Below are 27,256 nucleotides of genomic sequence, written 5' to 3' on the forward strand. Positions count from 1 at the left end.
CTTGTCTCAGGTAAAATTCAACGGTAAGAATAATTCTTCTGCATTTAATCATGCCCTTCAGTTCATTCAAAAAGTTTCGAGTTCTGATATTCAGAGAATTAATGAAGGCGTTTTGTACAGAATTTTTACTCTTACATTTATAGCAGAAGCTAGAAAATGGTGCAGAACCCTCCCAGTTGCATCAATCCATAGCTGGGATCAATTCATTAGGACTTTCATCTTGGAATTTGATTGTTACGACTACGACCAGGTATATGATGAAATTGATTATCTACGGAAACAAGATGAACCCGTAAGGGATTTCAATATGCGATTTCATCTTAAATGTCTACAGTACGATCTCGAGGATGAGCTCACAGATGAAGAACCTTCAGATTATGATGAGTATTTCTTACCTCCTTTATCTGACCAAGCAGAAATTATCTCGACCTTTGTTTCGTTTTCTTCTAATATAGATGAGCATTTCAAGTCAAATACACAGATCATTCATAATGAAGAAAATCTGCAAAGCCTAGGAGTCATGCATGCTCTAATACCAAAAAATAAAGACGAAAATGCTGAAAGGGAAACTACCTTGGAACCAGAAGATGACTCTGACATAAAGTCAGACAATATCATTTCAAATCAACGAATGCCTATGCCAAGGTTAGATCAACCAACTGTTTCTCTTTCAGAAAGTATTAGCGCACAAAGGTATGATCTAAAGCCCAATGTTTATGATGAATCTGATGAACAAAATCTTCTTCATGGTGTTTTTAAATGCATTATTCCAGATTCACATTTTTCTCTTTATCCCGATGTTTTTAGTGATGACAGTGTTTCCCCTCTCAATATTAAGCATATCTCAAAGAACATAGAGGGTTATTCAAACGACTCATCATTAGGTTTTCAAGATAAAGAGATCGCTTTAGCACAACCTCTGATCAATGTCAAACAAGAGCTTCTTGACCTCCCTTGTCTGAAAACATATAATGAAAAAGAGGAACCTAGGGAAATCTGTAGAGTCTTTTGCGATAGTTACTTTGACAATGATGATGTTGTTGAGTTATCTCAAGTAACTAAACTAGGATCAAATAATAAGGAACATCTTAAATCAGAAATCATATCAGCCGATCCTCATCTCAAAGTAAAAGCTCATTTGAATAATTTTACTATCCAAGACAATACTCCGATCTATGATTCATATCATGAGGAAAGCTTCATCCCTGTTCGCAATCATAACTTAGTTCCTGATTCATAAAACCTGGCCAGTTCTTGTGAGGAGCAGGATGTTACAAGTAGATCCCAGTTGTACTGTAACACTATTTCTGTAAATACCCAATCATTTCTTTCTCACTTGCACTCATTTTGTACAAAATCCGATTTCTTTTTAAATTTTCAAACTTTTGATAGATTTTGTTTTAGCGATTTATATATGAGAACTTTCATTTCAAACGAAATCGCTAAAAACTCAACGTTAACAAAAAATAAGTTACAAGTCATTAAAACTAAAAAATCATTTTCGCAATATGACTTGTTATCCCTCCTATTGAGAGATCATCAATTCATAACAGAAAATCATCCTAATTTTTATGATCCAATAGGTATCCAGTTGGAAAAAAGCTCTCATGAGAAAGGAAAATCAGATAGAATTCCAATCGGGGTTGTATGTTTCTATTCCATGGCCAATATTTATGATCCAAGGAAAGTTTGGATCTTTTTACTCATGCTTGGAAGATTCATACGGCTAGGAATAAAAATGAATACATGGTTCCATTGGAAATATCATTTCACATAGTTATTTCCTGTATATAGTTAGAATGTAGGAGTAATTTAGCTAGGTTATTAGGTTTACTTTTAATAAATTGATAGGCAAAGTTATTCATATTCTCTACATAACCCTAGGGAATGTTTGCCTCTCATGATAATGTTTTCTTTGGTTAACGACATTTGGCATTTACTGAAGCCACCTTTTTTCTCTATTGAAAAGTTTTGAAACTTCCGCTTATATGAACAACAAATCTTTTAGGAATTTGATCTTTATTATCAATAGAACTTTAACCCAGATCTGATGATAGTTTCAACTGCAAAAACTTTAAAGAAATCTATCTCAGTGGAAAATTTGTTTTTAGGTCAGCACAATGAAAGGTATCAATATTAAAATAAAAATTCTCTGTGAAAGCAGCGATTACCAAAAACAACCCTATCATTGTCATCCAGAACTTTCTTAAGGAAAGAAGTTTGACTTCCTCCTTGCTAAAGGAAAACGTAGCATTCAGAGGAATAATCTAAAAAAGACGCTATATCTCAAAGAATGAGAGGTCTCATCACGAGCCGGCTTATCATGATCACAGATATTATAACTTGCTGACTTTGCCAAACTGTCTACCAAAACAGGGCAATGACTCAAGATTGCTGCAATCAAAAGGCAAGGGGTCTCATCACGAGCCAGCTTGTTCAGCAAAAGTGTAAATCAAGTGAATGACTGTGTCATAATTTGGCCACCAAACCAAGACATTGTTCTTTAGAGAATAAAAAAGGAAAAAGTGTCAAAAAAGGATTTTTCTCTGAAAAAGTTGTAAATAACCTTAAGCAGGATAAAGGATCATTGCTGGGTAATAAGTAACCCTGTCGAGGCTATGGACGCCTGCTGGCAGCAGAGGCTCTACCTGTGACAAAGGAGCATATTTAAGAAAAATGAGCTGATACATAGTGTTATCACTTAGAACTAAAAATTGATACATGTAATTTTCTATCCTAGCCCGTGTTATAGACATTTTTGTGCCTTGCATCACTGAGCATGAAATGTCAATAATCAAGGGATCCAAAGTCCCTAAACATGTTGTTCCTACCCCTAGAGGAACAAGGCCAGCAAACCACAGAACTTAACAAAAGTTCTCCACCTGAAAACACTCAAAAACAAGGCAATTCTGGATCATGTCAACTGCTCCACTGAGCATCTGCACTGAATGTCAACTGCTCCACTGTCTACCTGCGTTGAATGTCAACTGCAAAGAAGGCTACCTGCGCTGAGCGAGTTTGGACAAGTGGCAGAGTCATTTCTCAAGGTGTCAATGCCCAGGAAGCTTCCAAAATGACACTTGGATCAGGGAATTCGACTGGTGATGAGTAAGAGGTTCCAAATCTCCAAGTGGAAGCAAGAACCTCCAAGTGGACTCAAGAACTGAAGTGGGGGAGGACACTAGTCAGTCTCAGAACAGCCTCAAGCTGACTCGTCCTCTCTCCAAAACTCCTATATATAGATCTCTCTCCATGAGGTCAGGGAGGCTGGAATTTGGTATTTGCAAAGAATTGTTGTTGGTTTGTCGCTGGAACATTGGGTGTGTTATGCTTTGAAGGGAGCTGAAGAAGGAATTCCATTCTGCTGGGAAGGAGATGCTGGATTGGAGCCCCATGGGTTGTATCTCTTCCTGAACCCTGTTACTTTCAATAAAGCTATCTTGATTCTTTCCTATATGCTGGTGTATTTTGTATGATTGCATTGGTATATTTTATTTACTTCTAACCCTGAATCATTTATGAATATGTATATTTGCCTTTGTATTGTGTTCTTCTCTTGTCGCAAGTAGTTGTTCTCTTGTCACAGGTAGCTGTTCTCTTGTGATCTCGTGGGATTCAAGTAGCTGTTCTCTTGAGCAAGCGAGGAGGCAAGTAGCTGTGGACACACAAAGAGAAGAGGATCTAGTTCGAGGGACAATCGGAAGACAACGGTAAGTCTGCCGATCTCCCCTCTTTCACATTTCATAATGGAAGAAATCATAATAGCTGTATTCGTTTGTTGCTAAGGCGCTGTCACATCTTAGGTGGATAGGATCGTCCCGCATAGGCATTTTTCCCCACAACAAAATTGGCGACTCCACTGGGGAGAACTTGTTTATTCATTTCATTTGTGTTTCCGTCATTTGTTTACTTCATAGACTTGACAGCAACTCTTGAACTGCATCTTTCCCAGATGCAAACTAAAAGTTGCTTCTTTGATCCAGTATGTTGGACTTGTCTATGATTTAAACTAGATCTACAAATGATTTGATTGATCCTTGTGATAGTCTTTAGTACCCTATCAAAGCATCCCTCTGTTTATACCTTGCTTGTGTTTCTGATTTGGCCTGAAGCAGTTGATTTTTGAGCATTTTTTGACCCAGAAACCAAGGGAAACGAGAGTTTCTCTCTTCAGCGCAGGCACTATGAAGGCAGTTTGCATTTCAACGCAGGTCCCGAAGGGGCTACCTGCGCTGAATGTCAAACTGACAGTGTTGGACCTGCGCTGAACCAGTGTGGCCTTGAGCAGCTGGGGTTCTTTGTCCCTTTTTGCCCTGTTTTGATCTCTGTTTTTGCAGCCTTTAGCCAAGCATAGGTGCTAGTCTGATAACCCTTTTCTTTGCCTGAATTCCGCCCCATTTTTGTACAAAAGATTGTGAATGTTTTTATGTGTTTGTGGCGTCATTTACAGTCTTCCTCTGCATGAGTAAAGTTATCATCCTGTAGCCTTTGATTCAGATCTGATTGATAGTGATCTTAGAAGAGAGTTCATTGGCTGTTTTTTCAGATTGATCATAGTTTTACTTTTGCTTATTGGTTTGAATTTGTTCTTTTCAAAGTATAAAAACAAGTCTTTATTTCGAAAATCGCAAAGTGATTGTAATGTCTTCTACCCTTGTTGATTTCGAAGAAAGTGAACTTGTTTATTTTGATCATTGTAAAAGAAAATTCAAAGTTGTGCAAAAAGCTTTCTTTGTAGGCATTTATACTAAGAAAGTTGAAAACAAACACTTGCATTGTGCATTTTGCATTTTGATAAGTTTGCATGTTGGATTTAGGGAAAGTGCATTAGAGTGTGCTGATGGCTCTTTGAGAAAAGATAGTCGCTCTCTTTTCCCTTAGTAGCTAGGATTTTCAAAGTTGAAAGATTGTAAAGCTTGCTTATCATCTTAGACTGCATTTAGGAAGTTGTATCATACATCTCGTGGTGAACCTTGAAAGGCAAACTTTAAAAAGATCAACCTAAAATAAACTGAATGAACCTAACAACGCTTTGTAACATAACGCACAACATAGAGGTCTAGGCTAGAGACGTGTTCCGGCGTCGTTAAACATAGTGACTGTCGATCTCGAAGAAGGTGGGTGATTCCTCCTGAGAGTCGGTGGCGCTAATACGGATTGTGCTCCCACGTACCGTCGAGTATATATTGGGAGACCCCTATAGGCATATATCTTTTATCCTTAGGAAGCCGTGTCGGCCGCCCTACTGATCGCAATGCAGTGAACACAGCATTCACGAAGATCGACCACCCGTACCGTAAAAAGTATTCTGTGGTTTTGCGAAAGGTTTGGCACACCCTCTGCCTAGATCTCCAGAGCAGTTCCTTTTGGCCTTTTTCAGACTCTATAACAGAAAAAGTCCATCCGAGCATTTGTCACTTCGGGCTCGTTAAAACATCGAAGGAGACTAGAGTCATCTTTAGCTTTTTCTCGACTCTTTAAAACTGAAAAAGCAAGTTGTGTCTAAAAGCGTCGTTAACAATTTATTTTAAACGGAACAATCACCCTTTAATCCTGTGTTGATCTTTAGGTTGAACAGATGGAGCACACCAACCAAGGAGTTCCCTTGGGTGGAAATCCTAGTCCAATCTCCTCTTGGGGAGATGTTGGTGCGCCCCACATGGCCACATTGTCACTTCCAAGATTGACAATTGGCCTACCAGTTTGGCTCTTTTCGACCAATGTCGTTCAGAATACCACCACTCCTGAACAGTCGAGTCAACAGTTAGATCAGACAAGAGTTGCCTCCCAGCCTTCCACTTCATCTTCCTCCCCTCCTTCCTCTTCGCTTGACGGAACTGGTCGATCAAAAAATCGGGTTCCTAAGGAGAAGAAGGAGAAGAAGAAGAAAGAAAAGAAGAAGAAGGAGCCTAAGGCGACTGGGGGCAAACAAATGTCATCTAACAAAAATCCACACACCGCACTTGTAAGGCCTAAATCACCATGCATCATATGCAGGGGAGACCACTTCCATAGAGATTGTCCCTGTATCCCACGGATACTAAGAGACTGGTCCCCCCGTTTGCACAATTCAGGAGCATCGACCTCTGATAGCCATGTCGACTACTCACCGTCAACTAGTGGGAGTGAAGCTCCAGGACAGAATGGGAAAGTTAAATTTCCCTGCAGACTGTGTGAAGGCGATCATGCCATCCACCGTTGTCCCTTCTTAGACGAGGCAAAAAGAGTTCTGGAAGATCGCCCGATTTTACGAGCGAATCTTCCTCCTGGATATCAAAAACTCCTGCCAAGTCCCTCACTAGTTGAGAATCCGGCTGGACCACTTAGATGGTCAGCCGAAGCACCTGTCATTGAAGAAGAACCGTCTGGATCCATGCCTGACGAAAGTCAAAAGGTTGATACGGCAGTTGACCCGGTTTTGCCTTCAGAGGCTCCATCTTCAAATGACACCGTCATAGAGGAGAATAAAGACGACTCCGTCTAGATTCTCTTCATCAGCACTGACTCTGATGATCAAGGGGGCAATGCCACCATTCCTTTGTCGCAGGAAGGAAGTTCATTAGAGTGCTATCCGGCCGTATATTCGGTCCCACCACCAAGCAACCTAGTTTTGTCCTTTGATTGGAACCAACCAGGCAGACCCCGGTTGCCAGCCAGTGTGCCATTCAGAATTATTGTCAAATATACAGAATGGTAATGGCTGGCACTATCATTGATGAGGGGGCATCTGTGAGTATCCTTTCCTCTATTGCTTGGAAAGCACTTGGTTCGCCGGCACTTTTACCTGAGATGAGAAATCTATCAGGTTTTGATAAAGGAACCAGTCAACCTTTAGGGATCCTCCCCAATGTGCCTATAACATTGAAAGGGAAGACCGTTCAAATGAACGTGATGGTCGTTCAAGGACCCTTGGATTATAACCTACTCCTTGGACGAGACTATATATATTGCATGGGAGCTGTAGTCTCCTCACTCTTTAGAGTAATGTGTTTTCCGCATGAAGGAAGAATGGTCAAACTCGTGGACCAACTTTCGTTTCCCGGATCACACATCGCAAATAGTCATGTGCCATCCCTAAATGGTCTATTCATGCAAGAAGTGTCTCAACCCACGGTCCGTCCTCTTGATGAGCGCGAGTAATCTGGGAGGATATGACTGGAACCCAGGGGCATGCATCCTGGCCTGCTTCGGCAGGGAAACTTTGGGTATAGGGTAGGTTTCCGCGGGAGAATATGACTAGTCCGTACCCCGTCCGTGGATGGAAGAGGGGTTGTTCTAGAATAGGATTCTTTTGTCAAAGTTACGTGTTTGGCACCAGTCATTCACCCTTGTCTATTTCGGTAGGCATTGCCGAGGAAGTGTTTTGTTTGAAAGATTAACGAGACAATCTTTGGGTAACCTGAAAGAGGTAAGCCTCTCTCGATTAAAACAAATGTTTTGGCGGAGGGTAAGTAGAGGTAACCTTGAAACTCTGTTTTATACCTGGGGGCATGCAAACCTTTTGGAGTGCAAGCAAGGGGCGACTATTTATTTTTTTAAATTTTTAGGTCCTCCCTTTAAACCTGTAGGTCTAACCCTTTAAACTCGTAGGATTAGCCGTTTCCGAACTTGCATAAAGAAAGGAGAGTGAGCATAGCTTTGGTAAGGCGCAAGCTCTATAAAAAATGGGATCTTTCATGAGACACTCTTATCAAAAGACTGGGTAATCGAGAAGTTTTAGCATAAAGTTCATGCTCGTTAAAAAATAAACGCAAGATCCGAGCAGTTTTAACGCGGTCTTCATGCTCGTTAAAAAATAAATATAAGCAGTGAGCAATGTTCCCTCCAGAGTTTAAGCTCATTTTTAAATAAAAAATGAACCTATCCCGGTAAATAACCGCTGTGATAGTAAATTTATCAGCCATAAAAGCCTTGGTCGTGTTTGCACCTGCCACCTCCACTTTCATTTGGCCGATAGTTCACCTCCATATGATTGTTTACCCATTTTGAGGAACAGCTGCGAAGAGTGATTTCACCTAGCCATCCTTGTGACACTGCCGTGATTGGAAAATTCCAACCTGTACCTGGAATCAGTTGCTATCCCTGTTTATCACTCGTTCCTCAAAAGACGAGTCTTCTTTAAGCTCTTTTCATCTGACTCGTAAAATATGAAAAGGTTGCCGAGTTTTGGCCTTCCAGCTCGTTAAAGGACCGGAAGAGCTATCCCTCCTCTAGATTTTAATCTTTTTGGACCTGAGGGATTATTGCACAAAAAGATCGAGCGCTTGTTTTGTTCGGCTCGTTAAAGATATCGAAAACTCATCCCTTTTGTATTGTTTTATACTTTTTCGGACTTAAGGGATTAGATGACGAAAAAGGAATTTTTGAGTTAACTTTACGTACCTTTTCAGACTCTCTAAAAATGAAAAGGACCGAGTTATCCTTGTCGTTAGACTCGTTAAAATTATTAAATAGCGACAAACTTGTCTTTAGACGAGAACGAGTTTCACTATCGCTAGGCTCGTTAAAACATAGCGATGGGCTTGCCCGAAGGGCAGGTTATAGAACAAACATATGTTATCCTCCTCAAGCTTGACAAAAATAAAGAGGTACTGGTCAGCAATGACTGGGGAAAAATTGGGAAAAAATCAAGAAAACTTTGATGGTAGCAGGTCGCTCTTGAACATGACACTTTTCCTTCGTATCATATTCGGGTTGGGTTGTTTCATTCACTGGTCACATCACCATGGTCTTGCCATACCATCCATATTTGGGGTAATGCTACCGATCCATCGCATTAGTGTCGCCATATGTTCAAGAGAAGTCGTTTAGAAAGAGTCAACCGGGTCCCATCCACTGCCATACATTATCCTTCATCCATTCATGACCGCCACCCTGAATCATATGTCACAGATTGTTTTCACCTCCATTAAAATCATTAGCTCCGTTCCTTGTCACTGATGTGGGATTCATTAAGGCCCTCCTTTGACGGATCGGTCCTTGTCGACATCAGCTCATTATCCAAGGAGTTGATCTAGGAACAACCCCTTCAGTACTTTGAAGCTTGCATGCCTCAATGGAAAGTTTCTCACTTCCGGCGACAGGTATACATCAATGACCCTCGACCAGAAGATTTCGCGTGGTGTTCGATGCCAAGTCCTTTATTCACACCACGTGAATTGTACTGCAGTACCTTGAGGGTCATTATCATTATCGGTGATTCCTCTCGCGCTTGTTAACGGTTTACATCATTGACAGGTAATCAAGCGATGTCTTTCCATGTTCGACTTCCGCGCAATTCTCACATGGATCGACTTGTACTTAGAGTGAAGATTGAACGAGTTTGAAGACCCCGGATCTAGTTTCATCCATCCGGGCTGCGATATATATTCAGGAAAAATAAAGACATTTGATATGTACATCATTACAGCAGATGATCATCCTACTCAAAGGATGATAATTTCACCAAAATTATCAGTCTACCATCAGACGATCGTCTGTTCTTCGTACAAAAAATGAATTTATAAAGCTGAGCATGGGAATGCCCGCCTCAGCTAGATCATGAAAGCAGTATGAATCATAATGTATTGTATTGTATTTTATTACAGGTCTCCTCCCAGCAGATGGATGAACTTCAGACCCTCCTGGATAAAGCATTTCACCCGATAAACGACCTCATACTTTAGGGGGCAACTGTTATAGAAATTTTTGTGCCTTGCATCACTGAGCATGAAATGTCAATAATCAAGGGATCCAAAGTCCCTAAACATGTTGTTCCTACCCCTAGAGGAACAAGGCCAGCAAACCACAACACTTAAAAAAAGTTCTCCACCTGAAAACACTAAAAAACAAGGCAATTCTGGATCATGTCAACTGCTCCACTGAGCATCTACACTGAATGTCAACTGCTCCACTGTCTACCTGCGTTGAATGTCAACTGCAAAGAGGGCTACCTGCGCTGAGCGAGTTTGGACAAGTGGCAGAGTCATTTCTCAAGGTGTCAATGCCCAGGAAGCTTCCAAAATGACACTTGGATCAGGGAATTCGACTGGTGATGAGTAAGAGGTTCCAAATCTCCAAGTGGAAGCAAGAACCTCCAAGTGGACTCAAGAACTGAAGTGGGGGAGGACACTAGTCAGTCTCAGACTAGCCTCAAGCTGATTCATCCTCTCTCCAAAACTCCTATATATAGATCTCTCTCCATGAGGTCAGGGAGGCTGGAATTTGGTATTTGCAAAGAATTGCTGTTGGTTTGTGGGTGGAACATTGGGTGTGTTATGCTTTGAAGGGAGCTGAAGAAGGAATTCCATTCTGCTGGGAAGGAGATGCTGGATTGGAGCCCCATGGGTTGTATCTCTTCCTGAACCCTGTTACTTTCAATAAAGCTATCTTGATTCTTTCCTATATGCTAGTGTATTTTGTATGATTGCATTGGTATATTTGATTTACTTCTAATCCTGAATCATTTATGAATATGTATATTTGCCTTTGTATTGTGTTCTTCTCGTGTCGCAAGTAGCTGTTCTCTTGTCACAGGTAGCTGTTCTCTTGTGATCTCGTGGGATTCAAGTAGTTGTTCTCTTGAGCAAGCGAGGAGGCAAGTAGTTGTGGACACACAAAGAGAAGAGGATCTAGTTCGAGGGACAACCGGAAGACAACGGTAAGTCTGCCGATCTCCCCTCTTTCACATTTCATAAAGGAAGAAATCATAATAGCTGTATTCGTTTGTTGCTAAGGCGCTATCACATCTTAGGTGGATAGGATCGTCCCGCATAGGCATTTTTCCCCACAACAACCCGATGACAAAGGTTTGTGCTAGTTTAATTTCAAATTTTCATTTTTAATTTTCTTCCCGTAGGATTTGGAGTTTTTAAAAGAGTTTTTAACTCAAGTTGTTCTCAACTCCCATTGGTTCCCCTCTACCCATCATTGTTCTATAGCCACCTCTTGTCTTATGTGAGTCACCGTGCCTTTTCGTGATTTCGCAACGCTATTCCAATTCGCCAATTTCGTAGCGCAATCATAACTAGGCAGTTTCGCAGCGCTTCATGATTAGGCAGTTTCGCAGCGCATCATTAAAATTCAAAACTAACAGCGCTGCGAAATCATGGATTCGTACATTCCGCAGCGAATCTTTCCCGAAATGTCAAGTCCGTTAGGTGAGTCATCAGCCATGTCTTCTCATGTCAGCTCATATACCTTTCTTATCACATTTTAACGCTCATTGCCACTATCACCACCACTAGATCTGTTGATATGCACAAGTTATTATTCCCAAGAAATTTTACCGTGCATAAACCATAATGATGGCCGTAAGTCCTGCATGAATGACAAATCTGCAAGATTATATCTTGAAAGGTTTTAAACGGAAGAGTTTAAAATTCAAGCGAGGCTGAAAATTCAAGCGAGGCTGAAAATTCAAGCGAGGCTGAAAATTCAAGCGAGGCCGAATTAAAAAAAAAAAAGCTGAATCACAATTCCAACCGGAGCTGGTAGTCTTTGTGTGCGAAGATTTGAAAGAATCAATGGAGAAAAAAGAGCACAGATCCGGTAAACCTCTAAGGACTGAACCTGAAGGCCTGGATATAACGCTGAGAAATGAAGAGGTGAAGAAAGCGTTTAAAAAGGCCGGGTGCTGGAACTTTTGCAAAAAGTTACAAGGAGGACATGCACAGGTAACTAAGGAATTTGCACTTAACTTCACTGGTTTGAATTCAAAGGTAGCCATGTTAGAAGTGCAGGTTTCTCCAGAAGTGATATCTGCTGTGACAGAGATCCCAAGAGGACAAGAGGAATGGTTCAAAAATTTTAAATTTGACATGAATCCTTGCAAGGAGTTTTTGAAGGATGATTATGTAAATGAAGATTTAAGTAAGGCAGTGCCCAGGAATTATGTCAAAGAACATTATGCTCACTTACTCACCTGCATACAGAAATACTTGACTTGTGAAGGAAGGTATAACAAGGTTTATTCTTACCATTTCAAACTCCTTTTGCACTTCACCGGGAAGGTCTCCATAGACTTACCGTTTTATCTGTTCCGTAGTTTGAGTAAGATGTGTGATAAGGTACAACTGAGGAAAGAGGATTGTGAAACCTCTTTGTTTCATCATGGTTTGATTAAACTACTGGTTTTAGATGGGCTCCAAAAGATAGACAGAGATTGGAACTCATTCATTTTTATGGCTGGATTCAAAAGCCAGACTGGCCTCACTCCACCACCTGCTAGAGATTTTACAATAGCTGAGCTCCAAACAGAAGCAAGAGCTAAAAGAGTTTCTAAGTCACAAGTAAGAAAACAAGTGAAGCCACTTATCATCCAAGATCAACCTCAGCAATCAACTAAGGAAAAGGCTCAAGGTAAAAAGACTGTACCTGAAACAAGAAAATCTGAAGCAGTCTCAAGGGTAAGAACAAGAAGTCAAATAAATAAGGAAAAAGGTAAAGCTATAGCAGTTGAAGAAAGTCCAGTGTCCAAGGCAAGTTTAAATGATTTATTGCAGGCTATTGAATTTGAGCAGTCTATACCAGTTCAAATCGAATTGATGCAGTCAGAACAAGAAAGCACCAAGAAATACAAGGCCTCAAAAAGGCTTAGATTCGATGTGCCAGCTGAAGAGTTCGTTTTTAAACCTAGAAGACCTATGACAAGGAGATTCCAGCAAGTACAGGAAGCACTGCCAAGAACAGAGGAAACAGGGGAAGAGACACAAAAAGACACGGGCAAAACAGTCATTGCATCTCAAGAAGATAATATAGCAGCCATACAGAGACAATTGGAATCATCTAAATATGAGATTGCCAAATTAAAGAAAGCCGCTAGAAAACATGCAGCTGTACATGCAAAGTATTATAAAACTTTATGGGAAGGGAATGCTACTGTAGAAGCTCAGTTGAATTCAGTGGTAGATGGCCATTCACAATTTCACACATGGACAATACCAGCAATCAAAGAAGCCAAGTACATCAGAAGGATTAATATGCAACTAAGAGCTGGGAATAAGGCTATGAAGAAACAAATTGAAGATCTGAAGGCACAGCTAAGCCAGCTACCTGCTAAATGAGTTTTCATTTCAAGTAAGGTTTTGTTTCTAAAATTTTGACAAATTTGCTTAATCTTATCTTTCTGAGGAAAGATAAATCCCTGTTCGACATGTGGAAAGTTTAAGGGAGTTTTTGGCAATCAAATACTCGGCTAATAAAGGTCTCGGGTCAAAAGCAAGTTGTTTTAAAAAAACTCAGCAGTTTCGTAGCGCGCTACGAAACTGCTGAAGGTGATGATTTTTATGCAATTCAAGCAGTTTGAATTATAAGCGGGAATTTTGAAAGGAAAATGTCCAAAGGGCATGCAAGACATCATCTGAAGCTATCAAAAGTCAATTAGGTCAAGACAGGTGGATGCTTAAAAAGGTTTAATATTCAAATCCAATTTTTGTCGTAAAGTGAACACCTTTACCACAGTTCAGGGTATATCAAACGGTTTGCCTGCAAGAAACTTTTGCTTGCACACATGTTCATGGGAAAAGCTTACAACGCATCAGGGACGTGGCAGTCTTCTACATTTGGGTAATTAAAGGCTAAAGGTCATGCTTCTGTGCATTCGAATATTTTGGGGAAAACTGAAGCCGAGAAGCAAGGGTAATCTCCTAATATTTCTGAGCAGTTAAAAAGATTCAGCATCCAAGGTCAACATGGAGCATTAATATTAAACACCCATCTCAGCTAAACTAAAAGAGGGCCAGATGTCAAAGAACGAGGAGAAGCCATCATGCATGTAATATGGAGTTAGAGTCATAGTTGATTTAGATCTCTAAAAAAACTCCAGTCAGCACTTTGTTGTATTTATTAGTTAGTTAAATGGTTGATAGGTGTCATTAGAAGTAGTTTTCGAATTCCCCTCATGCTGGAGGAGGAATCTCGATCAGTTAGAATAAAAACTCTATATATAGCTGAAACAACAATGTAATCAAGGTTGGAAAACTTTATAACAGAGCATAGTATTTGGCTTATGTAAAGACTCACTTTCAGTAATATAATTTTGATTTTACTTCTCAGGATTCATGAAGGATTTCTTATATTCAGAATGTGTGATGTTGTCCTTTTCTTAGTTTTTTTTACAGTGGTATGGATGTATAATCACTCAGAATTCACTGAATGTGCTCTGATTTCCTGTATGCATCTATAAACTGTGTGGTTCCATATGAGTGTATGTTCTGAATATTCAAATGCTGAATGCCCTGACTTCCATGTAAGGTCAAGATCTTTGTTATATTGAAGTGTTGTTGACTCCATAGGCCCAATGGATACTTGTTTAATGTATTTCCAGCATTCATATTTGTCACAGTTGTTCTACAAGAGTTAGCCATCTTAGTTTTAATCAAAATCATTATTACACCCAGAGAGAGCCCTCTCAGGTTGAGGAGGCTAAGCCTCAGCCTAAAGCAAGTTTGAAATAGTTACTTAGAATCAGCCTGACCAACAGCCTATCAGGGTCTGATTTTGAGATAACACATAGAGAAGACTTTATTTTATGTTTTACAAGACCAAGTAATGACTGGTTTAAATTCAAAGACAAGCTGAAGACGCAAGTAATTGAAATAGAAACAGGTTGAAACGAAACATCATTGACAGTTTAAAGTATTATTTGCTTTATCTTTTTATAATAAAGTTCAAGTTTTTGTTTAAGACTTTTTTCTCAGGAAGTTTGAAAGCATAAATGTAAAAGCAAAGATAACTGGTTCTCCCAAGTGAATCGCCAATTGTTGTAGCCAGCAACACCCCCCCTTATTCAATTAAGTATCAGCCATTGATACTGGATGAATGGGGACCCTTAGTTAATTTTTTAGGAAAAGCAAGAGTTTCTTTTTGAATTCACAATCATATGCTTGGAAAAAGCCTCTTAGATAGTTTAAAACCTAAGTCTATGATAAAAGAGAAAACCTTAAGGTCGCATTGCAAAAGATATGAAACACCTTCATTTCCCTTTTTATGCGCAAGATCCTCGTGTTAATAATGACATCGCGTCGCAAATTGGTAACGCTCATGAAGAAAATTTAAAGATCCCCCGATCTGCAATAACGCCGATCGCATACTGCAAAAATGAGCCAGGCAAGATTTTGTGAATACCAAATTCCTGCGATCTGCGATATTGCGATCGCTGCGATGCCACATCCATGCGATTTGCGATGATGCGATTAGCGATCGCGCGACATGCGAGGTTACGTCAGCAAATCATAAATCACTTCGGTACGAATCCTTCGGGCGCGCCATTCAAAGAAAAAGCCACTTACTATAATCTGACCCAAAATCATGCGCTTTTAATGATAGTAAATGAATTAGTTGTCAGTTATTAAGTGGATTAAAGACGCGTGCCTTGGTAGAGATTTGCTTCACGTAAGGTGGCATATTTGATTTATCTCTTGCATTTAAAACTCTCCCATCACCTTTCTGGATCAGTCATTTCCATTTCACTCGTAACCTGCAGGAACAAAACGCGAAGACGACTCAGACAGAAATGCAAAGCGAAATGGGAAAGAAGAACAAAGCTCAAAGCTCCGAAGCAAGAGAGAAGACCAAGGAGATGGCACCCCTGTACACAGACACAACCTGCAACAAAGACGCAGGGATATCAACATGGGACGGTATGTACAGGCTGCTAGAAGAAGAAAATCCTAGAATAATGAAGGTGACTGTTGTCGCGGGCGCACCACGCTCTTCTGAGTTGACCTTGGAGGACCTAGCATGTTCATTCCTCCACAGAATAGCTGCAAGACCCAAAATTCTACCATACACAGATATGATCAAATGGATATTGGATGATGCAGAATTGAAGGGCAGACAATTCAAAGTTCATGGACATGGGCTTGTAGGATCGTGTTGATGCCCCGAAATTCGTTGCAACAACATCGGGGAAACCACCCGGTCCGGAACTTAGTGCAGCTCCTTTTCCGTTTGGAATAGTGGCTCCGACTGGGGATAACGGGACCAGTTTCCCAAAGATTATAAGTGAACGGGATGGATGGATGATTTAAGATATGAAATGATAATAAACAAAATAACTAAACTATAAAAGAAATACAAAAAACTATAAGCTAATCCCGGGACTTATCAATTCAGACAGTATAGCGTTTAATAAACTATGCTTAATGACAGGCATATAGATGACACTAACAACAAGCATAGATGTTTAATCATTTGAGATTGCTCTACGTAAGTAGTTACGCAGAGCTATAATAGCGAATTACTGTACTCAGTCATTTATATCATTGATACATACATGGGTGAAAGATAACAAATCTCAAAACATTCAATAGTGATATGAAATGAAGACTTGTTGTTGTATTACATACATGTATTCAATAATAGCAAAGTAATAACACAACAATTCATATAACTGAAAAGAGAACAGATACAGATAATAGTACCATGCAAGCTGTTTGATCAATCCAATGTATTAATCGCTATGTCGCAGTCCTTCCTTCCAACCAGAAAGCATTCCAAGCAAACGGCAATAGTGCACAATTTACTTAAACAGCATTCCAAGTAAAATTAAGGACCAGTGGTCGAGTTTCAAAAAGAATATAGACCGAAGCACAATAGTGCAAACTTCAGCCTTTTAGTCTTTTACAAAATTTTACGACCCTTTCCAAAACAATGAAAGGGTCTATAAATACTATGCTAATCTAACTACTAAATATCTAAAAACTGAAAACTAAGAAATCGGCATCAACAAATATCATTTTGCATTTGGGTGATTCGGCAGTCGGCGGCGATGCTTCAGTCAGCTGTCTCTTTGCCTTTACTCTTTTGCTGACATATCGCCAGCATTGGCTCTACTTCTGGTGGAGTATTGAGGCGAGAAGTCAGCTGTGCATCATATGTGGCATCTTGGAAATCGGCGATCAGGTATTGGAGAGCGTCGGTTAGACAGTTAAGAGCCGACCTTTGAGAATGCGGTTTAATCAAGAAAAGCCAGTATGCATCGGAGGTCAAGGTATTCACTCCAGCAATTAACCGCCCTTGTTCTTCCAGCTTAAGATAATTCTTATGCTCCAGCATATTCGCGGTTGTTATGTTTCCAGGTGTGCATTGTGAAATCATGTTAGCCAGATACAATGTATCATTGACTATATTGATCATGTTTTTGGAAATTGTTTTGCACCTGGATGCTGCCCTCTCTGCCTTCATTACCTGTGTTTCCCATTCCATGAAAAGTATGTTCTTGTATGTTTCACTAATTCGGGCTAAATTAGCAGCTTGCCCTTTTGGAGTATCTTGCCATTCAATATATTCTATTATTTCATCTTCGGCCTGATCCAAGTTAGTCCTGGCTTTCTTGATTTGCTTACATACTGCTGTAGATATATCACAAAGTGACTCAGCTTCAACTAGCTGTTGGCACAAAAGTCTAATCTGAGATATCAAAGCGCCGTTTATCAGAGTTGCCTCTGTTCTGAAATCTTCAATACTCTTGGCACCTTTAATACCTTCAAGCTGTGCTGAGAGCTGAACTATTTGATCCTCTTTAGATTTCATTAACAGCTCATTTGATGCTTCCAACTGTGATAATGCCTCTGCTAATTCACGTGCTTTAATGTCACTTTGGTCTATCCTTAGTTTTTCAATTTGCTGGGTTAACAAATGATTCTCTTGTTGTTGAGCCAGCAATTGTTCTTCTGCCTGTGTCGCTTTATTCTTTGCCTCTATCACTTCTGCTTGCAATGCATATACCTCATGCTCTTTAGTCTTCAAAAGAAGACTCACTTCGGATGCTTTGTCAATGGTTGCTGCTGAATAAGCTCCCGCAAATTGCGACAACTTTGTTAAATCTTCAGAGGGACTTAATTCTCCCTTCCAGACGACATTGCCCGTGACTGTTTGCTCATTTGAAACAGAAGGTTGATCAAGCCTTCGCCTCTTCCTTGAGCGTCTTACAACGGCTTTATGCTTAGGGCTGTAGAAAATGTCTAGAGGAGGGATTTCCTCTACCTGAAGATCAACTTGATCAGATGGATTCTCAGTAACTTCTTCAACGTTCTGTACTGTGGGTGGGCCGCTGGTTCCTTCAAGAACCGGAGAAACAGTAGTATCGGGAGTCTTTAAGGCATCTGAGTCTTTGGAGGCTTCTTTACCACTTATAATGGAATCAAATTGGTTCCATTCCTTAATCAATTCAGTATCAACAGAGATTTGCTTACTCTGTTCTTTTTCTTTTTCAATTCTCTGCTGTTCTTCGAATGCCTTCCGCTGTTGCTCCTCTTGTACTCTCCGTTGCTGTTCCTCCAATTCCTTTTTCTGCCTATCTTCCAGTTCTTTCCTTATTTTTTCTTCTTCCTCTCGTTTCCTCTGTTCTTCTATTTCTCTCTGTCTCTGTTCTTCTATCTCCCTTTGTCTTCTTTGCTCTTGTTCAATTTGTGCTTTTTGCTGCCTTTCTATTTGTTCTCTTCTATGACTTTCTGCCTGCAGCTTTCTTTGACTTTCCTCCTGTTCTCTAATTGTAACGGGAGGTGAATTTATTTCTGGCTGATCAGGCTCGCTTGAGGATGAAGTTGGGGTTGTAGATAATAACTTTAGAGGCAAAGTTTGCAACCTTTGCTTTCTAAGTTTATTAAATTCAGTTAATTCCATATCTTCATATCTCATCGCAGCAAGTTGTTTGACTTGGCTTATTGAATCAGCACCCATGAACAGGTCGTCAAACTGGTCTTCTTGGTGAACAACCTTTGTCAGCTTAGCCTGTTCCAAGGCAATGAAAGCAGCCTTGTTCGGGTCATAGAGTCTGTTGGGAATAGAAACTAGAGATAGCATTTGGAGTTTTGCTGCTTCCTTTTCTGCATGCTTATAATTTAGCAGCGTATAAACTCCAATTCTTAAAGGAAACGATGGCCATCCTCTCTTCTTCTCCTCTTTGAGAGTTTGGGTAACACCTTCAGACATTATCTGATAAGAGATTTCTCGGGCTAACAGTTTGTCTGGCATGTATACGGGAAGAACATGTGGCCTGGCCTTGCTTCCAAAAACTCTGATATAAGAAAAACATTCTTCGCCGAACCAATGGGCTACGGCTGGCAGGTCAAAAGAGGCTTCATAGGAAATCCTAGGGATAGGTCTGTCAAAAATAGAATAGTGAACGGGAACCATAAAACCATTGCAAATTTGGTACAAATGGTCTTTGTGAGAAGGTTTCCACAATTTACGATGATACAAATGAATAGGTGTTGGGTCATGGGTTGTCCATCTCCAACCAAGGACAGGAAACTCAGAATTAAAACAAAGGGCATCCATAATGTATGCAGAGTAATAAAAAGGTGGGATTTTTCTCTCAGTGACTCTGGTTTTGGCCCTAAACTCACGAATAGCTAAGACCAACTTATCAGATAGGATAGTGGCCCAATCCATAATTATACTATTAACGGCCGCTTCCATTAAGGGAACCATATCAACATGGATATTTGCAGAATCATGAAATCCCCACAATCTACACATCATAATTCCAGCATAGCAGTAAGGTGAAGCCAGAGAGGCATTGGAGTACTTACCCGACATATCCTGCTTGTGTTTTGCTGGATTTTGCCTCCAATCTCGGAGAGGTTCGGCTGGTGATTCATTCTCTCTGGCGAATTTTTCCACAAATGCTCTGTTATAGACTTGCTCGGGATTGGGCAAATGATACATTCGTCTCAAGTCGTCAGGCTTGAAGGAGCCGAAAATCCTTCCATCCTTAGAAATGAAGGTTCTATTAGTGAGAGGAACTTCTTCAATTGCCCAACGTACCACATCAGTATAAGGCAAGACTTGTTCCCTGGCTGCTATTCTGTGCAGAAAAGAGTCAGCCAAATCTTTAAGAGTTGCCTCAGACTTTCTTAATTCATCCACACTTGCCTCCGTTACTGTCACTTCTGGTTGTTCTCCTTCTAGCAAATTGTATGTCCCTTGCCATGTAGTACCAGTAAGACCAGTGCATGTAGTATCTGAGATTAAGCCTTTCCTTGAAGGTGTAGCAGCTTGGCCTGAGGCAGGTGTCGCAGTAGAACCTGCCATCTTCTTGAACTTTTTTCCCATCATATTCAGACTTCTCTCGGTAGTCGAATTCTACACAAGTGCAAGAGAAATCGTAACAAAGAAATAACAATGACAATCCATAACGGGATAAATATATGATTTGAAGCGTGGCGAGATTATTCCTAAAAGAGGCTGCGGATCTAATGATTTGAGAAGGCACCGTAGATGCAATGATGGTGATTTTACGGCCTGCAGCTTCATAAATGACCATTACTTAAGTTATTAAACCGAATGACCCCTTAAAGCGTGTAATAGATTTTTTCAAAGGTCTAATCGTAATTGCTCGTTAATTCGAAGGGGCAAAGCTTTAAATACGCATGCATTACCTTATCCCTTTACTTAACGGCATTTTGAAATCTGTGATTTTGTCAAATCGATTTTAAATATAACTTTAATGCTTTGAAATAATCACCTTTTGGAACTGAGGTCATCATTAAGCGTCATCATATCGCATCGGAAGTGTGTGTGTGGCGTTATCACTTGGGAAAGTTCTTTAGCGAACGCCGATTGCGATATCGCATCGGGGAAAGGATATAAACATCTTATGAAAATGCGTAGGATTGTACCGATTGCCGATATGCGATATCGCATCGGGCCGGAGTGTTAAAACATTTTCACAAGACATAGTGCCATGCCGATAGCCGATCGCCGATATCGCGTCGCATCGGGGAAAAGGTATGTGCCCTTTTGTGTGTGCATTGGCTATTGCCGATGGCCGATAGCGATATCGCATCGGGAAAAACCAAGATGGCAACCGAACTTGCGATTACTTTTTTGGACTTAACCAAAAATTGCTTATCATTTGTTCAACAAGGGTTTTTTGCATAAATTCATTTGATTATCATACCTTATTTGAACAAGTTTATTAATGCCAATTAAAAATTTTAAAAGGGACCCATTTCATATGTAAATTGTTTGTGATAAAAATTGTTATGAAATGGGGGGTTGTTGTAGGGCACAACAATTGGCGATTCGCTGGCAGAACCAGTTATCTCTGAAATAACAATTATATTTACACTTTCTCAAATAGAATCTTTATAAAAGAAAGGAAATTTCTAATATAACTAGATATCTATTGATTCTAAATAAAACAGGTTTCTTCATTAAACTTCCTCTTTTTATAAATGCACTTCGAGTATTAAAATAAGTCCTTATTGGTTTGTAAAAGTAAAAATAGAAAACTTTTCCATATCAGCTTTTAAAATAAACTCCTCTGTCACAGGTAGAGCCTCTGCTGCCAGCAAACATTCATAGTCTCGGCAGGGTTACCTTTTAACCATGTTCTTGTCCATTGTTCCATTCACCTTAGAGTGTGACTAAACAGAATGAATTCAAAAGATATTCTCGTATTTTTTGAATTTCAATTTCTTTTTTCGTTTAAGATAAAAGCCATTGTCCTGGTTTGGTGGCCAGATAGGTGACAATGCCATTCACGGGTAGTAATTAAACTGAACAAGCTGGCTCGTGATGAGACCCCTTGTCTTGAGATTTCAAGCCATTACCCTGTTTGGTATGCAGTTTTGGTAATGTCAGTTAAATTATTTTCCTATGAACATGGTAAGCAGGCTTGTGATAAGACCTCTTATCTTTAATCTTTTATATTTTAGAATTACACTCTGAGTAATCAAAAACTGTTGGTGAATGGGATGAACAATTATCTTATTAAGAATAAATGGATGACAGGTTTAAGAGTTGAAGATGCTGAAGATGAATTAGCTCCTATTTTCGTATAGATAACCTTTGGGGACTAATTTCAACCACTCAAGATGATTCATAGATCTTTGTTCAGAGTGAAATTTACAAAGGTGAGTCTGTAATGCTCAGAATAAAAAGATATCTAATTTCCTAGAAATGATCTCTCTTGGTTCAGGATGCTATTTTTAAAAAGTAAATATTAATATTACTATGGCGAGACAGCTTTTGTTTACAGCGAAAGGTCAATGGGAATGTCCCACATTCTTATTCCTACAAATCCTACAAACTATGAAAAACTAATAAGCTAGAAAGAGAAGGGGTTACCTCCTCAGTTAAAGAATTTCTTCAGAATTAGACCATTGACAGGGAGAGAATCTCTCACCCCTGATAGATTTTGAAGTATGAATGTGGAATGGCCTACTTTTTCACAGATCTGAAATGGTCCTAGCCACAGTTTTTGGAATTTGGAATGTTTACCTTTGTCTTCATGGGCTTTGTCCCATTTCAGGACTAGATCTCCGACTTCAAATTGTCTAGGGCTGGATGAGGCTAGATCGAAAGCTGCTTTAATGACTTGCTGATGTCTTGCATGTGTAACCTTGGCTTTATCCCTTTCTTCTTCAAGTTTGAGTATTTGATCATGTCTAAACTGTATAGAAGAAGAAGGAGTTTCGTCTATAAATTGCACTAGGGCTAAAGATGGGAGAAGAAGATTGGTTGGTACGACTGCTTCTTTTCCATAAACAAGATTAAACGGAGAGGTTCCTATGGAAGCTTTCTGTGTAATTCTATCGGCCCATAATGCAAATACCAAGGATTTATGCCAGTTCTTATGATTCTCTTCAATTGTTCGCTTAATGATTTTGATTAGATTTTTATTAGTTGATTCTGCTAGGCCGTTACCCTGGGGGTAATAGTTGGCAGAATACTTTAATTTGAATCCTCTTTTGATAGCGAAATCAATCATTGCATTGCCTGAGAAGTAAGAAGCATTATCAAAGACAAGAGCGTTTGGAACACCAAACCTGGTTACGATGAACTGATCTATAAATTCGATGATTGCTTCCGAGTTTGTTGTCTTTAATGGAACTGCTTCTACCCACTTTGTAAAGTAATCAGTTGCTGTAAGGATATACTTGTGTTGCTTGGAAGATGAAGGATTTATTTCTCCAATGATGTCCAATCCCCATTGTTCAAAAGGTTGTTCAATGTTGATTGGTTGTAAAGGGAAAGCTGGCTTTCGTTGTCTTCCACTGGCAGTTTGGCACTTAATGCATTTCCTTACATATTCATGAGCATCCTTAAACAAAGTAGGCCAGTAATATCCGGCATGAATTACTTTATGAGCTGTTGTATCAGCTCCAAAATGTCCTCCTGCCGGTCCATCGTGTAGCTCCTGCAAAACCTTTTGAGCTTCAGGTTTCTCAAGGCATCTTAGTAATACAGAATCATAGTTTCTCCTGAAGAGCACATCATTAATAAGAGAAAAACTCTTAGCTTTCAATCTAATGGCTCTTTTATTCTTGTAGGACAAATTGGTAGGTGCATAACCATTCTTTAAATAAAAGATTAGATCTGAATATTGAGATTCGGAATCCGGTATACTTAGCTGATTGACTTCTTGGTTTTGCTCTGTATCACCTGATTCAGGAATGTTTGATGCTCCTGCTAAGATCCTGCAAAAACCTTGACCTTTAACAAATTTTGCTGGCTTTATTTCTAGATCATATTCTTGGAGGGCTGCGACCCAATTTGCCCTCTTTTCTCCCAATTCCTTTTGAATTAATAGTTGCCTAACTGCGGAGAAAGGAACTATTACTTTAGTATGGGTTTTAAGAAGAAAGGGTCGATAATGTTTGACTGCTTTAAAGACAGCAAAAGCTTGTTTCTCAATTTCGGAATAATTCAATTCGGCGCCTTGGAAGTTAGAACTGAAGAACGAAATGGGCGCTTCCAAATTGTCATCATTCAACTGAGTTAGTACTGCTGCGTAAGATAAGTCGGATGCAATAGTATATAATGTAAAATGATTAGAAAGATTTGGAGTATTCAGGGCTGGGACATTGATTATGGATTGTTTAATATCATGAAAAGCTTGCTTTTCTTCTAGTCCCCATCTGAAGGTTGAATTCTTTTTAATCATCTTTTGCAGTGGTAGTACAATCTGTGAAAAATCTGGAACAAATCGCTTAACGAAATTAATTTGTCCTAAAAACGACTGCATCGATTTTTTATTGTGTGGAAAAGGAATTTCAGAAATTTCTTTAATTCGCTCAGGATCTACATAAATGCCATCCTTAGATACAATAAACCCTAAGAGCTTGCCTTGGTTGAGAGTGAAGAAAGACTTTTTTTGGTTAAGAGAGATACCATATGTTTTGCATCGTTGAAAAATCTGATTTAAATCATGCAAGTGATTATATCTCTTTTTAGAATATACAGTAATGTCATCGAGGTAGACAACTACTGTTCGGTTAATTAACCCTCTAAAGGCTGTATCCATAGCTCTTTGAAATGTCGCTCCTGCATTTATGAGTCCGAAAGGCATCTTTTGGTATGCGTAAGTTCCCCATTTTGTTCTGAATGTAGTTTTTAATTGGTCATCAGGGTGGACCAGTACTTGATTGTATCCTGAGAAACCATCAAGAAAAGACATCAATTCAGATCCTGCTACCGATTGAAGGATTTGCTCCATGGTAGGCAGAGGGAAGTTATCTTTTAAGCTTGCCTTATTTAAATTTCTGAAATCAATACAGATTCTGATGTCGCCGTTTTTCTTCCTGACGGGTACCATATTGGAGACCCAGTTTGAGTGTCGGACAGGAAAGATAATCTTAGCTTTTAAAAGCTTATTAAGTTCCGACTTTATCTGGCTCTCCAAATTTGGATGGATTTTTCTTAACTTCTGCTGGATTGGTTTTTGATCGGGAAGCATAGGAATAGTGTGTTGTATGATAGATGTATCATATGTTTTAAGGTCATCATACTTCCAAGCAAAAACTTGTTTGTTTTTTCTTAAAAGTTTGATAAATGCTTCCTTTTCTATTGTAGAAAGTCCTAATCCTAAATTTATATTCTGAGGAGTTTGAGCCGTTCCTAAATTAATCAATTCAAACCTAAGAGTAGAGCTCTGGAGTTTAGCATTAATTACAGGTTTAAACCTATCTTTGATGTCATAAAGGTCTTCAAGCTTTACCACAGGTTTAGGAATAACGTTATCTTGAGATGTTTGCTTCATTTGAGAATCATGCTCATCCTCTTCAATGACTTGATTGTCATAGGACTTTTCAGAGGTCAAAAATTGCAAAATATCCTCGTCATGGTTGAAAACCCTCCAGTTAGTGATGTTATCAGGAACTGAAGGTCTAAAAATTAACTCTACAGAAAATCTATCAAGACTATAGTCTTCGGAAGGGAGAAGCTTGGAAGCTACGTTGGCTAGTAAATCAGCTGCTGAATTTTGCGATCTTGGGATTGATAAAATATTGAATGCTGAGAAATGCGAAGTGAGATCTTGCACTAGCGTTTGATAATGCTTAAGGTGGCTTGAGAGGCAATGGATTGTATTCCTTACCTGTTTAACAATGATCTCACTATCGCCGAATACTTTTAAATATTGGACTTTAAGGTCAATTGCCTTATATAATCCCTGAAGTAGTGCTTCGTATTCGGCTGTATTGTTGGTGCATTCAAATTCTAATCTACAAGAAAGCATTGTCTTTTCGCCTTTTGGACTAACCAAAATGCAACCTGCTCCTGAGCCCTCGCTGGACTTAGAGCCATCAAAATACAAAGACCAAAATAAAGGAGAATCAGAAATATTTACATCCTTTTGATCTACATTAAAGCATTTGGCTAAATTTGATTGTGAAAAATTTTCTACTTGAGATGTACAATGATTAACTTGAAAAGGGGAAGATTGGGCAACAAAATTGCCAAAGAATGACTGTGAAGAATAATTTCCCAAAATGTTATTGTTGAAAGCCACCGGCTGGTTTTCTTGTTCGAAATCGGTTACTGTATGAGTCATATGCTTCTCACGGTCGATCCTTATTTGATTTGGCTTACCCTTGTAGGGGAGCCACATATGTGACCAATCCGTGGAAATGTATCCATGAAGTTTCTCAGACCAGTCTCTGCTCAAAATTAAACCGTAGAATTCAGGTATGTCGGCTATCAAAATGTCTATTCTCTGTACTATTCTGGGATCAGCAGACAACCTGATAGTCACGGAATTAATCTCTCCTATGACCTGTACTTTGGTTCTGTCTAACTGTACAATGTGGATGGCTGACTTCTGGGGTTCTATGTTCAGCTTAGAACAAACTGAAGCTGGCATAATATTGGATGAAGCCCCTGAATCAATTAAACAGTTATGCAGATTTCGATTATAGATTTCATAGGTGAGCAAAAAAGGTGGGGTATGAGAATTGGATCTATCTCCAATCAGAACCGAATCGGTAGCCTCGACCATATCTGGAGGGGGTTGTCCTGAATCATTAGCAGCTTTTGAACTGGGAAGAGGGGAAGAGGGAATAGCGTTAAATTCCCTTAGGAGCAGTTTTTGCTGATGTTTTAATTTACCTAGTTCAAACATGGTTATGTTTGCCTTGGTCTTTTTCATGTCATCGACAATATTATACTCCATATGGTCAGATACCACTAGTGTTTTGGATGTTGAAGGAGAATTAGAAATTGGAGGCTGGTTTTGAGGGGCTGCTACCAGAGATTTCTTCGGAAGAACTTTTTCTTTTGGTGTGGCAGCACCTGCACTCCTCTTTTTTGTAGTTGTTTGAGTAGGTTCAGAAGCGCTTCTACTTCTTGTAGTAACCGGAAAGGCTTCTTCTTCATTCTCAGTATCAGAGTTTGGGAGTATAAAATCCCACATTCCATGGCATTCAGCTACTTCTTCTTCATCATCGGTCTGTTCAGTTGTTTCACCTTCCTCCTCTTCTTGGTCTGAGTCTGCATTGGATATAACATTGGGTGGCTTTGATTCAGTTTTCTTGTAAGTTCTAAATGGTCTTTTATTTGAGGTTTCGGCCACCTGTTTCTTAATATCAACCATTTCATTAGACAATGTTTTAAGGACCTTTTGTAAACCTTCCATATCATAGGGGTCCTTTGGGGTTTTCTTCTTGGAATCTTCTTTAAACGAGACTTTTTTAGCTTTTCGGTCTTCAAGAGCAGCTTTCTTCTCAAGAGCATTAATGCGCTTTTCAACAGCAAGTGCTTCTTTCATGTTTTCAGCTAAGGTAGGTTTGCCAGCCCTGTCTACAAAAATAGCTATGTTGGCAGGTAAGGCGGTAATATACCATTCGCTTCTGATTTGTTCACTTGGTTTAGAGGCGGTAGGGATTTTATTCAGGAGTTTATTAAATCTGGCATTAAACTCTTTTATTGGTTCCCTATGCTCTATTCTCAAGTTGGAGAGATCGTTTATTAAAGTAGCTAAGGACCTATCATCTCCATACTTGGTAAGAAACTCCTCTTGGCGTGTGTTCCAACTGGTAATTAAACC

Source organism: Pinus tabuliformis, chromosome 1_2 (assembly GCF_031772625.1).
Source record: "Pinus tabuliformis cultivar Carrire ecotype Pingquan chromosome 1_2, CPIR1, whole genome shotgun sequence".
Lineage (NCBI taxonomy): Eukaryota > Viridiplantae > Streptophyta > Pinopsida > Pinales > Pinaceae > Pinus > Pinus tabuliformis.